General features: G+C 34.4%; 1 protein-coding gene and 1 long non-coding RNA gene across 6 annotated transcripts in view; one reads left to right on the top strand and one right to left on the bottom strand.

The window, feature by feature from the left end:
* LOC134789644 (uncharacterized) overlaps window positions 1-15348 on the bottom strand; it is a 369764-nt gene that overhangs the window by 22484 nt on the left and 331932 nt on the right. The window lies entirely within an intron of this gene.
* The window catches only part of LOC134789635 (solute carrier family 12 member 6), a 509818-nt gene that overhangs the window by 192528 nt on the left and 301942 nt on the right, over window positions 1-15348 (top strand). The gene's annotated exons all lie outside the window — the stretch shown is intronic.

The following is a 15348-nucleotide window of genomic DNA, read 5'->3' as shown; positions in this document are numbered from 1 at the left end:
TTGTTTATTTTTATTTTTTGTGTTCTGGTGTCATTCCAAAAAACTTGTTCGTACTCGGAGGTACATTTAAATTTTAAAATAAGATATCAATTTTAGCTCATGCCCTTCGCACCAATTACTTTAAGTAGCGAGCGAATTGAGAGGCGCATTTATGTAGGTGTAATGTTTTGAGAACTTAAATACGCTCTTTGACTTTGTGTAGCATTCCAAAAGGAGGCATGTTCAGATATTAAGAAAGAGCGTAAAGTCAGGAAGTTAGAAGGAGACAAAAGATATGGCCACCGCGCGGGTTTTAATTTACGTTTTATCTCAATTTAGTCTGAAAATATGATTCTGTTTAAAATTAAAAATTGTTTAAAATGTTGCTAAGTGAGACCCCTCAGCTATGTAGATCTTTTTTATAACCAAGCGTTTGCATTTAAGCGGTGCTATTTGGTGAAATAGAACTGCTCATGAATACCAGAATGAAACTCTTCCACGACAAGTAGGTATTTTAGGTATTTTAGGCCAAATCGTAATTGTTATGAGTGTGTTATTACATGCACTAAGCTTGTAATATTAATGGCATTCCAAACTGTTTTGTATTTACAAAGACTAAAGTCGAGTTTTGTAATTTGATCATTTGATTAAAGGTTACATTTGATTCTCCGAGGTTATTACATGCACATGACACATCAACACATGACCTGGATCTTCTCTAAGACCAACGTCGGAGGTAAATTTATAAACTTAAATTATACGCGATTAAGTTCAGTTCTGCTAAATAATAATGAGTAAAAATCGTGAAAGTTTAAATCAGTGTTATTACACGCACTTATTGATCCTTTAAAATGACAATTCCTATAGTACATTAGGAAACAAAGCTGGTAGGCAAATAAAGTTGAGTAACCATTAAATAAAAATATTCCAAACTTGCCGGTAGACAGTCAGTTACACCACCATCGACTGGCAGTTTTGGGGTGGCAGTACCCAACAACATACTAAAAGTTGATAGCAGCTCCAAGATCTATCTCTTTAAGCATTTTTCATAAGGCTAGGCTATATATCTGATTATGTTTCTAAGCAAATTCGACTTAAGGGAAACGTTTCTTCACATGAGGCCAAAACTCACATATCAACACGTTTTTATACTTGAACAGTACGAGCACTCAGCGGCCTATATTGAGGCTGCCTTAGACCCACTTGCACCATCCCACTAACCCGAGGTTAAGCGGTTAAACCGTTAACACAGTGTCAAATTGTACTGGTAACCATGGTACCTCCAGGTTTAACCGGTTAACCCCGGGTCAGTGGAATGGTGCAAGTGGCGCTTAGCGTAATAGTTTCGCTGTAAAAATGTTATAAAAATAAGCTGATAAAATAGGTTAATCAACTTTTAAAAAGGTTAGAAATAAATATGCTGTCAATGTTAAAATGTTAACCTGACTTTTTCGTCATTACGTGATTATACGACAACTGATATTAATAGTATTTAGATAGTGACTTTTAAGTATCTCTCTTTACCTGCCGATTTTCTTTTCCGCACCTATTGTAAGTTTCTGTTTGCCCCAATGATTGACTGGTAGAGAATGCCTTATGGCATTAAGTCCGTCATTTGTACTTTATTGTATTGTGCATTAAAAGTCAAATAAATAAATAACCGTATCTTTTATAATTATTAGCGTGACTCTAAAAAAACAACTACTCTCTTGTAAAAAGAGATGGACGTTTATATAATCTGCTTATTAGGATTCCGTAGCCATAAAAAGCCGTCTGGTCGGTCCGTTGGCTGGACAAATTATTATTTATACCTGATATATTAAAACAAGGTTTATTTTATAAGACCCCAAAAATATCGCAAAACATTATATCAATTATCATTACAGTTACGTTTGTTCAGTTTAATTATGCACACAGTGCACGGATTTTCTAGTTTATTCAACGTAATTGTACCGCAGATGGAAAACCCGAGCGACGAGCAATACCTACAGCAAATCCTTTGCAAACATTTCTCGCTACCTAATTTAGGTGATGTTTGTGCGTCTATGAATAATATGCGAAATATCTGGCTAAAGAGCTTTGCCAGCAGTGAGTGCCAATCAAAAATTCACTTACAAATAGTAAATTTAACAAAGGCGTGTAAAAACACGTCAAGTTAAACAACATTTACAGACGTTGGAAAAGTTTTATTCTAGGTACCTACCTCTATTTGTTTAAGTATAATCACAAACATGAATTACAAATTTAAACATTCCACCCACAACACGGAAGATCGTGAGTTCCAAATGTTCAAATCGCCTCGGCGCTCATTAGTTGAAATGATTCTGGTGTCGAAAATCAAAAAGAGGGTCAAAAGTTCCTTGAAGAAGAACTTAAATAGTAGAGAATAGCCTAAAAAATAATAAAAACATATAGCCTTTGGGGTCAAAATAATTCCCACAAAGACGGAGTTTGATGTTTTTAGTTCTTTGTGTGTATCTTTTTGACATACTAAAAATATATCAAAATATATGCATGCAAAATGCATTGAATGACATTTGAAATTTGAAAAATCAAAAAAAATATGAAAAATCGTGTGTGGTATCAAATGACAGGAAATTACACGCTCAAAAAGGTTGTGAGGTTGATTTTACAAAATAAAAATATATAATATAAAACAAAGTGGTAGCTGAAAAACTGATTAATTTTTCAATATTGAAAATTATTTCCTACACTGAAAACTAAACTAAACTATTATGGGTGTGTGACTAATGTTTTTAATAACAACTATTTTCGAATTTTCATTTTGCATAATTCGAATTGCATAATTTTGAAATGCAGAAATGATTATTTAGTAAAAAAACAAAATGAAGAAGAACAAATGGCATAATTTCAGTAATAATAATAATTCAGTTGCATAGTAATGTATTTGCATAACAGGCAATCAGCATAATGATCACTTTGTATACTATTTAATGCTCATAACGTTCTTTTTACATAAAAACCAAGTTCATAGCGTTCAAAGAATGAAGCGTTATTTCTTTCCACATATTAAAATTTAAGGTTACTCTTTATTTATTCTTAAAAAAGTGTAGCATCGTCATCATCAGCCTATACACGCCCCACTGCTGGGCAGTGGGCACAGGTCTCTCATGATCGAGAGGGAAATAAAATGTGTACTATTATAAAATAAGTAGGTTCTGGCGCTTCGCCGGCCGCTACCGCGGCACGCTCGCTTCGCTTACACGGCTTGCGCGCTGTAGGGTCGCAGTTCTACCTAACACTCCTCCTCGCTTCGCTCGTCGTCATACCCAACGGCGACCTACCTTAAGATAGAATAATAATATGTAAGTTGTTTTATAATTTATGTCATATTATATTATGTCACCCGATCATTCGTTAAAATATAGTTCTACATTTTAATCATAATACTAACTGTATGTTATAACAAGTAAAATTATTCCTAATGATCGTTATAAACAACGTTTTTATGATTATAGAACATTCTGTAATTTAATTATTATAACGAATAATATTATGGATTATGTTTCTATAATTATGTTTATTATGAGTTTTAAAAGTAGTTAAATATAATTATGCAAAATGTTTGTATTAAAATTGAACAGCACCTAACTATTATAGTTTTACACATCAAAATACATTGTGTAAAAGAAAATAATATTTAATACATGAATACCCATTTTTAATTATATTAATATAATATGAAAAATATAGGCTCTATATTAATTTAAAAAGTTTTATCAATAAACTGAACGCAGATCAAAGGAGGTGCTTGGCAGAATATAAAAAACAAAAAACTATTGTAGACTGGTCATATTTTTGTAAAAATCGATTTCGACTGGCAAATTATATTACTTTTTGGCAACCGAGTTTTTTACCCTAATTAGACCCCGCTGAATCCGAATTTTCTCGATCGAATTCTTGACCGGAAGTGAGATATTTGATATTAAAGGTCCCTTTTTAGGGTTCCGTACCCAAAGGGTAAACGGGACCCTATTACTAAGACTCCGCTGTCCGTCCGTCCGTCCGTCCGTCCGTCCTTCTGTTTGTCACTAGGCTGTATCTCACAAACCGTGATAGCTAGACAGTTGAAATTTTCACAGATGATGTATTTCTGTTGCCGCTATAACAACAAATACTAAAAACAGAATTAAATAAAAATTTAAGTCGGGCTCCCATACAACAAACGTGATTTTTGACCAAAGTTAAGCAACGTCGGGCGGGGTCAGTACTTGGATGGGTGACCGTTTTTTTTTTTGCCGTTTTTTTGCATTATGGTACGGAACCCTTCGTGCGCGAGTCCGACTCGCACTTGCCCGGTTTTTTTAGTATATCGTAAATAACTCTTAAACGGTGGCGCATAGCAAAAATGTTCTTATACATAAGTAATCTGCATAAAATTGCCTACAAGAAAGATTCAATATTATTTTTCGCTAGGATCAATATTCAAAGAGATATTAACGCGGTAAAGTTAATTATAATCACTTCTAAGGTCCCTTTTTTTTAGTTTTTCGTAAATGACTGGTAAACGGTGGCCGTTTACAAGTTATATACGAAAAACTAAAAATAGGGACCTGGAAATTGATTATAATTAACTTACCCTCTTTAATACCTCATTAAATATTGATCTTAGCGAAAAAGTGTACAGAAGCTTTTTTGTAGACAATTTTATGTTCAAATGGGCCACCGTTTACGAGTTATTTACGAAAAACTAAAAAGGATTTTAAAATCTATTATAATTAAATTACCCGCTGCTACCTACAAATTTTCATACAACTCCTCTAGTAAAAACCAATACAATTATTGGGCGTTGTCAATGTTGTCAAGTTAAAAGGTTAAGAAATTATTTATGATTACTACTGTCGATACCTTCAAAATAAATATTTTCAAGTTGCCAACTTTACTACGTAACCGCCGAAATACGACACTCTTCGGCCAGAAATCTGCACTGCGATGGTATTCCTCAGTTTTTTCGGCTATTAGGTACGTTACTTTGCACTAAAAATTACTCATTCTTGGTGCGTCTTATTTTAATTTTATTGAGTTATAATATAAAATTATATGCTTACATCTTAATGAATGACCATGATATTAACTGCGTCATCGATTAAACTCTTAATCTAATAAAAACAGTATCGTGAATGGCACATTTAATGACAGGGTTATCTAATATTACAGGAACATACAAATTAATCTGTACAAAGGTAAGGAATACATTAGAAAATGTGATATTAATGGTCAGAGTGGGGGACATTTTCCACGTCGCTTTTCCTGGTGCGTATATTGTAGCAAAAATACCTACATTGAAAGTAATAAGATGTCAGATGGTCGGAAGAAATAATAGATTTGTATTGTTTGGTTTCCGAGTTAATACGAATAATAATTTTGATACGTACACTGCTCTGCAAAAGCCTCCTCCTTAGAACCTGCACATACCTAACGGTCCGATTCAAACTTTAAGATGCGTCAGTTAATAGATATGGATTAGATGTGTCAGTGTCAAAAGTGACGTTTTTGTTTGAAAAACCGTCACATTTGACACTGACATATTATCTAATCCATATAGTTTCTAGAGTCTAGATCTATTAATTGACGTAACTTAAAGTTCGAATCGGGCAGTAAGCTGTCGTACCTGACATGACCGACTAGCATGGGTTGCGTTCTCGCGCGCGAGGTATACTTGAAAAAGCGTTATCTATGGAGTCGCGCAACGAGTGCGAGAACGCAACTCATGCTAGTAGTTCTGAAATATTACAATATATGACACACCTTGTGGCTCTATAATTATATCATGTCAATAATAAGATATAGGTATGAACAAAATAATAAAATGAGATTTGTAAAGTTTGAATAAGCTTTCTGGTAAAATCTACGGTTCACCACGCGTAGTAACGTACTCGTATCAATGACATTAATGTATCTTTTGACCTTCAGCTAGTTAGTTTTAATCTTTGGCATATAGTTATCGAACTTATGATAATGATACGACCATACTTTGATTATTACTTTAATGGGACGTATTATATAATGATTAGCACGAGAGCTTATAACTGTTGCTACCAGGAAATAATATGGCGAATTGCGAATCGAAGTAATATTTTGATTAAATCTGCTTAAAGCCTTTGAACGTCACGCCTACCTAAAACGCGCTACCGTAAACCTTGATAAAATGTGTGTGGGCGTCTGGTGAACATTTTTGCCAGTCAAAGGGTTAAATGGATCATTTGTGGCTTTCCATCAGAAAAGGGTCCTAATGCTTCATGTGCATAAGGAAAGTTTCAATCGGAGAATTATTAGGGATGAATGTAATTTGACGGCGAATCCGAGAATTCCAGTACCGTGAGCACACCCTAAATTATAACTGAATGTTACATGTTGTTAACTTTATTTGCGCAATTGTCGATCGCTACCGGTATGTTGGCTCACGAACACCCTGGCAACAAAGTAACAAATTACCAAAGGACATAATTAAAACCTCAGCATTGCAATGCAACTGTAATGACACTCATTGTTATTAATTGTCAATAAAAATGGTCAATTTATACCCTAATCGGCAGGAAGACCTTTTTGTGGCGTTTTACAAATACTGATTAGCTAATTAATTATAGTTCAAACGTTTTCCTATGATAGAGTGTTTATTAATCTTAGTTACAAAAGGTAAACAAGCCTTTTTATGTTATACCTAGGCTACCTAGCTGGCAAATGAGTAGACGAGTCGCCTAATGGAAAGTACCCAGTTACTGTCACCCATGGGCATAAGCAATACATATTATGCGTTGCCGAAACTTGCCCAACTTTGAGAATTATATACTGAATAACTACTCGCTTCCCGAAGAATTTTCATGTCATGCCTTAAAGAAAACATAAAGTCATGGTGGGCTCCGTATTTGATATCTGTGCATGAGGCTTGATTATTTTCTTGAAAATTGATTTATTTTCGTCACTACCTCTTATTCTATTTAATAAATATAAAAGTTATCTCTGTAGTTGAATATTAAATAAAATATAAAATCAGTAACTATTACTTATGAAAGCAAAAGAATGTAAATAATCGTATACTTATGATTCATAATAAAATTGATACATATATATTTGCCGTGACTTTTCAAAAGTGTTTTCTTTGTTAAAATATGTTTATACAAAATAAATGTCCTCGTTCATTTAAAAAGTATATTACCTACCGGTTGTCTAATTGTATTCCTAAAGACTAGGTACTGTTTCTGCTTGGTAATCAAACCACTAAAAATGACATCAAAACGATTTTTTGGAAAAATATTATGTTCTCTTTTATCACCCATCATACATCATACACTTTTACAAGCACTCAATTGTTAACAGATAAACTTTAGTTACCACCCGAGTTTCACTATATTTTTTATCTTACCTCTCGCAGTAATTCTGTTTTCAGTTCTGAATGGAAAACTTTAAGGTTATCGCGGTATATTCGCGACCTAAGCCCTCCTACGTGTACACGCTCAACGAAGCTGGCCAACTTTATTGTCACACGTGCAATAGAGTATTTAAGGTCAAGTTCGGCCTGGCCAGCCACAAGGGCTCACGCTAGACAACGTCCATGATGTTTATTTAGGATCGCCGTCATCTAAAACGATGAGGACTATATTATATTCTCGCGAATCTTAATCTCGTGCAATTTACAAGGAGGCCTATTCTGATTTTGAAAATTGTTAAGATTTTCATTTTGCTCTCGGTACTGATTGTGTACGGCGAGAACCGGGAATTTACGGTTCCGGTACGGTTTTTTTATAAGACCAGTACTGGGAGCCTACCCTAGGTATGATACGACCTTGAATTGTGCGCGCGAAATGCACTGGGGAGCCATGTCATTTGGCATCTCGCTCTTACTTATTGCCCATATTGGTGCGCCTGAAGCCTCGTTTTTATTTTGTGTTCTGAGCAAACATTTTGTTTTGAGCAAATATCTGCTCTTCCCATTTACTATTGAAGCAAGTGTTTCCATTTACCGCGCGAACGAACGTTTGCTCGCTCAGGACTGTTCTGAACATAAGAACGGAACAAATAGAACCGTGTCAAAGTAGGTAATAATTAAAAATCAAAACTTTAACAAATTATTTAATCAGAATCATCTTCAAGATAACAACACCTCTATTGAGGTGGCAATTCATTCACAATTATTATCAGTGACAATAAACTACACTTTTTATGATATTTTTTATTTTGGGCAACCATTTGATGACACAATTTTTACCTATTCCAGTATCAAATTTATTGGTCCTTACGAATTCATAAATCATTAGAATCTAGAATGATGTTGTGTAAAATAATAATAAGCATAATCTGCAATTTCCTTTGACGTAGTTTTCTGGTATTTTTCTATTTTCGGCATAGATTATAGGCTTAATATAATTTTTATGTATTCCATGTTTTTTTATACTGTAATAAAATAAAATAACTTTCAAAATATTTGGTTAGTATTAACAACAGCCTACATATTTATAAACAACTTTTATCTCAATGTGATTAAAGAGCATTAAAAACTACGCTAGGGTTTTAACTATTTGGGTGTCCGCTTCTCCGTTTGAGAAAATATGTGTTATAAAAGCATCGATTTTGATTTAGATTTTTTGTTTATATGTATCGTTATACAAATATTAGGTGATAAGACCGCCTGTTGTCTATCTCTTTCTTTAATCAATTGTTTTCTTTATGCTGTATCTTTTACTGAGGTGTGTCAATAAAGAGTATTCTATCTATCTTTCTATAGGGTTGACAAAGCAAAAAAGACGCCGGTTCGAGTCCGTCTTTGGACACAAAAGACTTCGAGTCTTTGCTAAAATTTCTTCTAATTTAATTCTTTTAATTTATTCTAATACCTATGACATCTATTTCATAATTTGGGCATTATAAAGAAGGCATGTTAACGTAGTGAAAATTATTCTCGAAATAACAAATCTAATGAACAAACTATTTGCTTAATAGCCGAATAATTTACTTTTAATTCCGTTTAACTTTATCTTGTTCCATGTTCGTTTACTGACCTACCCGAAAGTATTAAAAACCAAATCTTAGGGCCGGTAAAGACGGGCTGCAGTTCCCATAAAAGTTGCAGTCAGGTTGCAGTCCGTCTGTGTCGGCCCTTAGGCATCATTACCACTAAAAATTTAACCTACGGTTTAATCTACTGATGTGACGTCAGAACTTTCTAAAATTGATAAATATCCACATTGGAAAATTTCGGAAACTTCTCATATATTTGTATGGATTTATATATCTTCTGTTTTCAAAATTATACTTTCCTTAATTTGCTATGAAATTTCCAAGAATTTTTTCAACTTTTTGAAACTTTTTGCAACTTGCAGATCTGTTCTTTTTTTGATGATATAGGAGGCAAACGAGCAGACGAATCGCCTGATGGTAAGCGATTACCGTCGCCCTTGGACACTCGCAACACCAGAGAGGTTGTAAGTGCGTTGCCGGCTTTTATGATGGGACTGTACATGTAACTGTCATCTATGTGAGTTACTTAACGCTTTCATATTAGTTGTTGCTTTATTTAGGCATATAACTCAATGTTTTACATTTAAATTTAAAGAGATTCAGTTTATAATAACTTGTTTATGTTATTACTAAAACTTTGTTTGTTTCCCGTATAAGTGATTTATAATCTTAGAGAAAGAATTATATTTGAAGTGAACTGAACTGTTTATTGAAGTTTTGTTTACATTACTTATCTTAATTAAATAGGTCCATTTTACGTCTTAAATTTATTAGTTTTTTAATTAAAAACATTGACGTAAGATGGGTATTTAACTAAAGTATTTTTGATCATTCTTTAAGTAAGTACATAGTTTTATCGTCTAATGCGTTGAATGCTTATTCATTTAATTTTGTCCATCAGTAGCCATTATGTACCGTCACATGGATAATTATTTCTTATTCTCACAAGTTAGTATTGTATAAATACATACATATATCGGTTTGAATATGAAACTCTTAAGTCACCTTCAGTCCCGTCAAAATTTATAAAACAAAAAAAAAGATGTTTCCATTTTGGAAATGTTACATTTCCGAAATATTAAGTAAAATAATATAGTGCTAGTGACACAATAATGAACATAACCGATGTAATATGCTTTTATAGTAAATGATTTAAGTCTATTATTATAATCAGAATATGTTTCCAGGTCTCACACATTCTCGGGAAATTGTCTGAGCAGATTTAAGAGCCAACGGGAGTGGTCATTTCTCCATACAAACGTACTCCTCGTTTTCCTCCGTGGTTTTTGAAGCTAGAGCAATGATTTTTTCAACACAGATTGATATTGTCAATATCTGTGTCGGACCGTTTTGCTTTTTTTGATATTTTTGTTTTTTAAGGCGCTAGAGCCCTTCAAAAATGGCCAAAATGGCCTAATTGACTATGCCGCAATGAGAGGCGTGGCATTCAAAACTGATATCAATTAGCCAAAAAAGCAAAACGGTCCGACACAGATAATTTTATAATCATTTAGATTTCCAAATTTGGTTACGATTGGTTAAGTTTTGGAGGAGGAAACAGAGGAGTACGAAACCTCGATTTTTGAGATTTTTACGCATGATTTTTCGCCTTGTCCTTATCGCACTACTTTTTGGTGCCGCTTCCGTTAGCGAGACGGGTATATTTACCTAAAATATTTAAAACTCAGCTCCTGTTTCGTCTTAATAATTATAGTATATATTCCTTTGTCGCTCGTTTTTTTTATTAAAAATTATAATTGGCGGAGCCATGAGGTCACAATGTGTTGTTTTGTGTTTATTTGTAGTATTTTTGACTTTATATTATGTTTATGAACCACCCTATTAAAAAAAAATAAAAGATTATCTTTATGAGATCGATTAATAGTGGTAAGATCGCCTTTTTTATAGTATGTATGTATGTATATACTTTATTGTACATAGAAATAAAAACACGAGAAACACAGTTACAGAGTGAATTAAATACAACAACAGCCCACCCACTAGACTGAATTGAAGTAGATATTTAAGATTACAAATGACTAACATTTTATATTAATAGTTTGACATGATTTGCACCCGTCATCCGCTAATTAAAAAATATGTATAATAAGAATTTTAATGAAAGTGATTACTAGACATACCTACTATTTACGTGTTGTTGAAATGTAGTATTTAGATACCTGCTTTTTGAATCATATATAGGTAATCTGTGTTTTAATTAACTTTTAATGAATTTAGAAACAGCGGAAATAAGGTTCAAGCGCCAAACGAGACTTGTTAACATAACAGATTGCTGAGTCATACAACTAAGAACAAATCAAATAATTTTTATTAAATATTTTGAGTTGTTTTTAAGTAGTCACATTACTACTTATTAAATTTATATCACCGATTTTAAAACAAGTTATCAGTTCTCTGGACTGTAGTACTTAACAATTTGCTGGTTTTATCACACAGGTTAGTTGAAAAGAAGTATACCTCTTTAAGGTCGGTTGCATACCGAGTGCTTGTGCGTAGACGTGCACAACTGCGCGTGTCCGTTGTAATATACGGAACTTTAAGAGAGACGATACACTGCTTGCGTGACGTACGCCCGTTGTAATATACCTACGGATCTTTAGGAGAGACGGCACACCGGTTGCGTGACATACGCGTACACGTCTACGCACACGCCTCCGATGTGCACCGATTTTTATGAAGATATTCACTTATTCAGATGAGGTAGATTTCATACAGAACGGGATGTCAATGTCAATATAGGTACACTAGCGTCAATTCCTAGTAATAGTGTTTGTGATAGTAGGAAAGTGGCTGTTATCTCCCGCAAGTCACGACAACAATGCTATCATTGTTTGTGACATTTGAGCGCCATCATTCATTTATGAACGTAATTAATTCTGCGCGCTGCATACCGTCAACACTGTTAACTGTCAATTCCTAAACCTTATTGTAACGAACATAAGGTCCGTTGTTGGTTAGATAAATATGTTGCTCTTATAACTATCGTTGGCACAATTTACTAATAAGTTTTAATCCTTACTGCGACGACATAGAAGCTACTAATGGTCACAGTTAATGTGTTGCTGTACGGTACGATATCTGCTCCATTTGAGAGGTCAAAACTTGACAACTTAAGTAGTTTTCCCTTGCTGGGGGGACATCTACCTAAAGAATTGATTAATTATTAGCAGGATTTAATACTTTTCACTCTTAGATAGATAGATAGATAGATAAATCATTTATTTGACAGCTGCAATGACACACAATATAAATTTAAACACATCATAACAGAAAGAAAAAACAATAATTATTACACTAACAAAGAAAATTGAGTTACAAAGAAAATAGCAGTTACAATTTTATAAAAGTAGGTAGGTACAAACTGTGTGCGTTGCAGCAGGACAAAAGGGTCACGGCTCAGTGATATGCTTCGCTCTTTCGAGCAAAGCACTGATTTTCTGCCGGAACCCAGGTCACAACAAATATTATATTTATGTAGAAGTATTTACGTACGTCGAAAACAATCGTACAGTGTAAGTGTGATATGTGCATGTCGTGTGATAATTTTTTGATGAAATACTTAGATAGTAGGTAAAATTGACCCGTATGTACTATGTAAGTCTCCCCAGTGTGTTGTGTTACACCAGCCTCACCATGTTATATCCTAAAATCTGCAACCAAATAGCCGAATGGAATCCCAGCGGTTTGTTTTTCAAGGAGAAGTTTTTTAAAGTGGTTTTTAAATGTTTTTTTGGATTTAAGTTGTCTTAAAGGCGGAGGGATATCATTCCAGCATTTGGTCGCGAGATAACGGAAACAACCGGTAAAGGCAATCGTCCTATGAGGGTGTACTTCTAAAATGCAACGTCGAGTAGATCTTGTGGCGTGTCGGTTGTGAAAAGAAGAAATATTTATTTTAGAGAATAGATATTCGGGTGACTTGCAATTTATAACGCCAAAGAGAAGACAAGCAAGATGTAAATGTCTACGTGATGCCATATTCAAAGTCGAAGATTTGTTCAAAAACGGTGTGATATGGCTCCTTGGAGGAACTTTGTAGCAATATCGATAACACGCGTTTTGAACTCGTTGTATTAATCGACGAGTCTTTTGTTGCAGACGAGGCCCGTACACCAGATCGCCGTAGTTCAACTTAGACAATACGAGCGATTCGCATAATGTCAAGCGAACTTTTTCATCTAGAAGGTTTCTTACTTGATACAATACTTTCAATCTAAAGAAACATGATTTGGCTAGCTCCGCTATGTGCTTTTCAAACCTTAACTGGTTGTCTATTATTATACCCAGGTTTATGGCCTCCTCTACTCGCTCTATTAATGAGCCTCTAATATTTAGTTGAGGGCTACCATCTAAGATTCGAGAAATTTGAGTTTTACTACCCAAAATCATAAACTTTGACTTAATAGGGTTTAGCAACAGACTGTTTTGTTCAGCCCAAGCGGAGATACTTTCGAGGTCTTCATTAATTTTATTAATTGAGTCAGGGAAGTCACAAGGACGGGCCGTGTAGTACATCTGAACATCATCCGCATACAAGTGATATTGACAATGCTCAATAATGTTAACGATGTCAGCGCTATATATAATAAACAGTAAGGGCCCGAGAATGGAGCCTTGTGGGACTCCGCGATTTAGGGGTCTAGAGTCAGACACCAACAAAGTGCCATCGTTTTTAGCAATTTTAACTGACTGCATACGCCCAGCAAGGTAACTTCTAAACCACGAGAGTGACCCTAAATCTACACCGTAATAAATTAACTTAGATAGAAGCAAGTCAATATTTATGCAGTCGAACGCACGAGAAAAATCCAACAACACTAAGCAAGTACTTCTCTTGTAGATCTCCTTTAACTACCGATACAGGTGTTGGGCTATACATAACCCAATGTGAATCTAATCTCACATTTCTTTTTCTTCTTCGTCGTAACCTCATGACTGAGGGTCGTGACCGCCATAAGTCGCCTTTTCTTGGATTTCTCTCCAACCTGGCCGATCTTCTGCCTTCCGCATAGAGCCCTGGAACTTGACGCGTGCGACTGCCTCAATGGCATCAAACCAGCGTGTGCAGCGTAAATTCCACATTTACGGCCTCCGAAATCAATAAACCATGTATGGCAGTCTGCCTCACTTTTCATCTATTTTGTGTAATTAAGAAGGTTTATTATTTATAAGACACATGATAAATACATTTGCCAGCCAGTAAAACAGATTCCACTAAGTTGAAATGCATTTAATCAGACCTCCAATAAATAAGTCAACACGAGACTGATAACTTTCTACTTTACCTACGCTGCATTTTAAGTTATTTTATCACATGTCAACTGTCAACAAACAGACGAGTTTTAGCATAGTTTGTTTACAATGGAAGATACCGAGCGGAAGGTTTCCGCTTAGGTAGGTCGATTTCGGTAGAAGTAGGTTGAAGGTTGGAATAATTGTTTTGGCGAAACGGTTGACCCTTGTGCAGTAACCGATCGGTTAACAAAGTTTGACTTTGTTTTGTGTACAGTGTCAGCGCGTTTTTGATGCTGTATGAGGAGTGATCTTCCTACGATTTGCACGTTTTTAGGGTTCCGTAGCCAAAATGGCAAACACGTAACATTGGCTCGCTGGAAGCTGCAATTGGTGCGCTTATATTGTAAAGAATAGGAAACTATCTATCCACCAAAATTTTATAGAAATTGACGTGAAAAAATTCGACTACCTAATAAAACTCGGCCCAACAACGATCTTTCTACTATATATTTTTCTTTCTACAATATAGATTTTAAGTGTTACTTTGTTACTAACACAATACCTGATTCTAATTTAATTCTGAAATAAAGTTTATATTATTATATATTAGTTCTTTATTTCTACTGAAATAATGTTGAAATGATTAGCATAAATAAAATGACAAAGCATTCGTATTAATATTTTTCTAACACAAATTAATAAGAATGTATCTATTCATTTTATTATAATTAAAATTAAACTACTGTGATACATAAACTAACGCCTGTATGAAACTTAGAAGCAAAATCTTATTTCTGCTACAAACTATTACTGCTAAGTTTGTCTTAAAAACTTACATTGCTTTGATAATGGTCATTAGTCCAGCTATGTACCCTTAATTTAACGCGATGCAAGTAACGAACCAAAAACATACAGAATGGAAGCACATGAAGATTGAAGAAAAAGCATATGGGAACAGAAAATGAAACTCTGGATCTACACACTAATTAGAGTTAGACCAAGATAACTCTGCAATGATTTGACAGCACAGACTGTGAAAGTCTTTTTTATACGTCATAATTTCTTCGAAGTTTGAGTTTTAGAATAAGACTTGCACAGTCTGGGCTATCAAAATCGCTGCAGTCTTACATATCTTGG

The sequence above is a fragment of the Cydia splendana genome, chromosome 4 (assembly GCF_910591565.1).
Source record: "Cydia splendana chromosome 4, ilCydSple1.2, whole genome shotgun sequence".
Classification (NCBI taxonomy): Eukaryota; Metazoa; Arthropoda; class Insecta; order Lepidoptera; family Tortricidae; genus Cydia; species Cydia splendana.
Note: the sequence above shows the minus strand (reverse complement) of the source record. Positions and strands in the feature narration are given on the sequence as shown.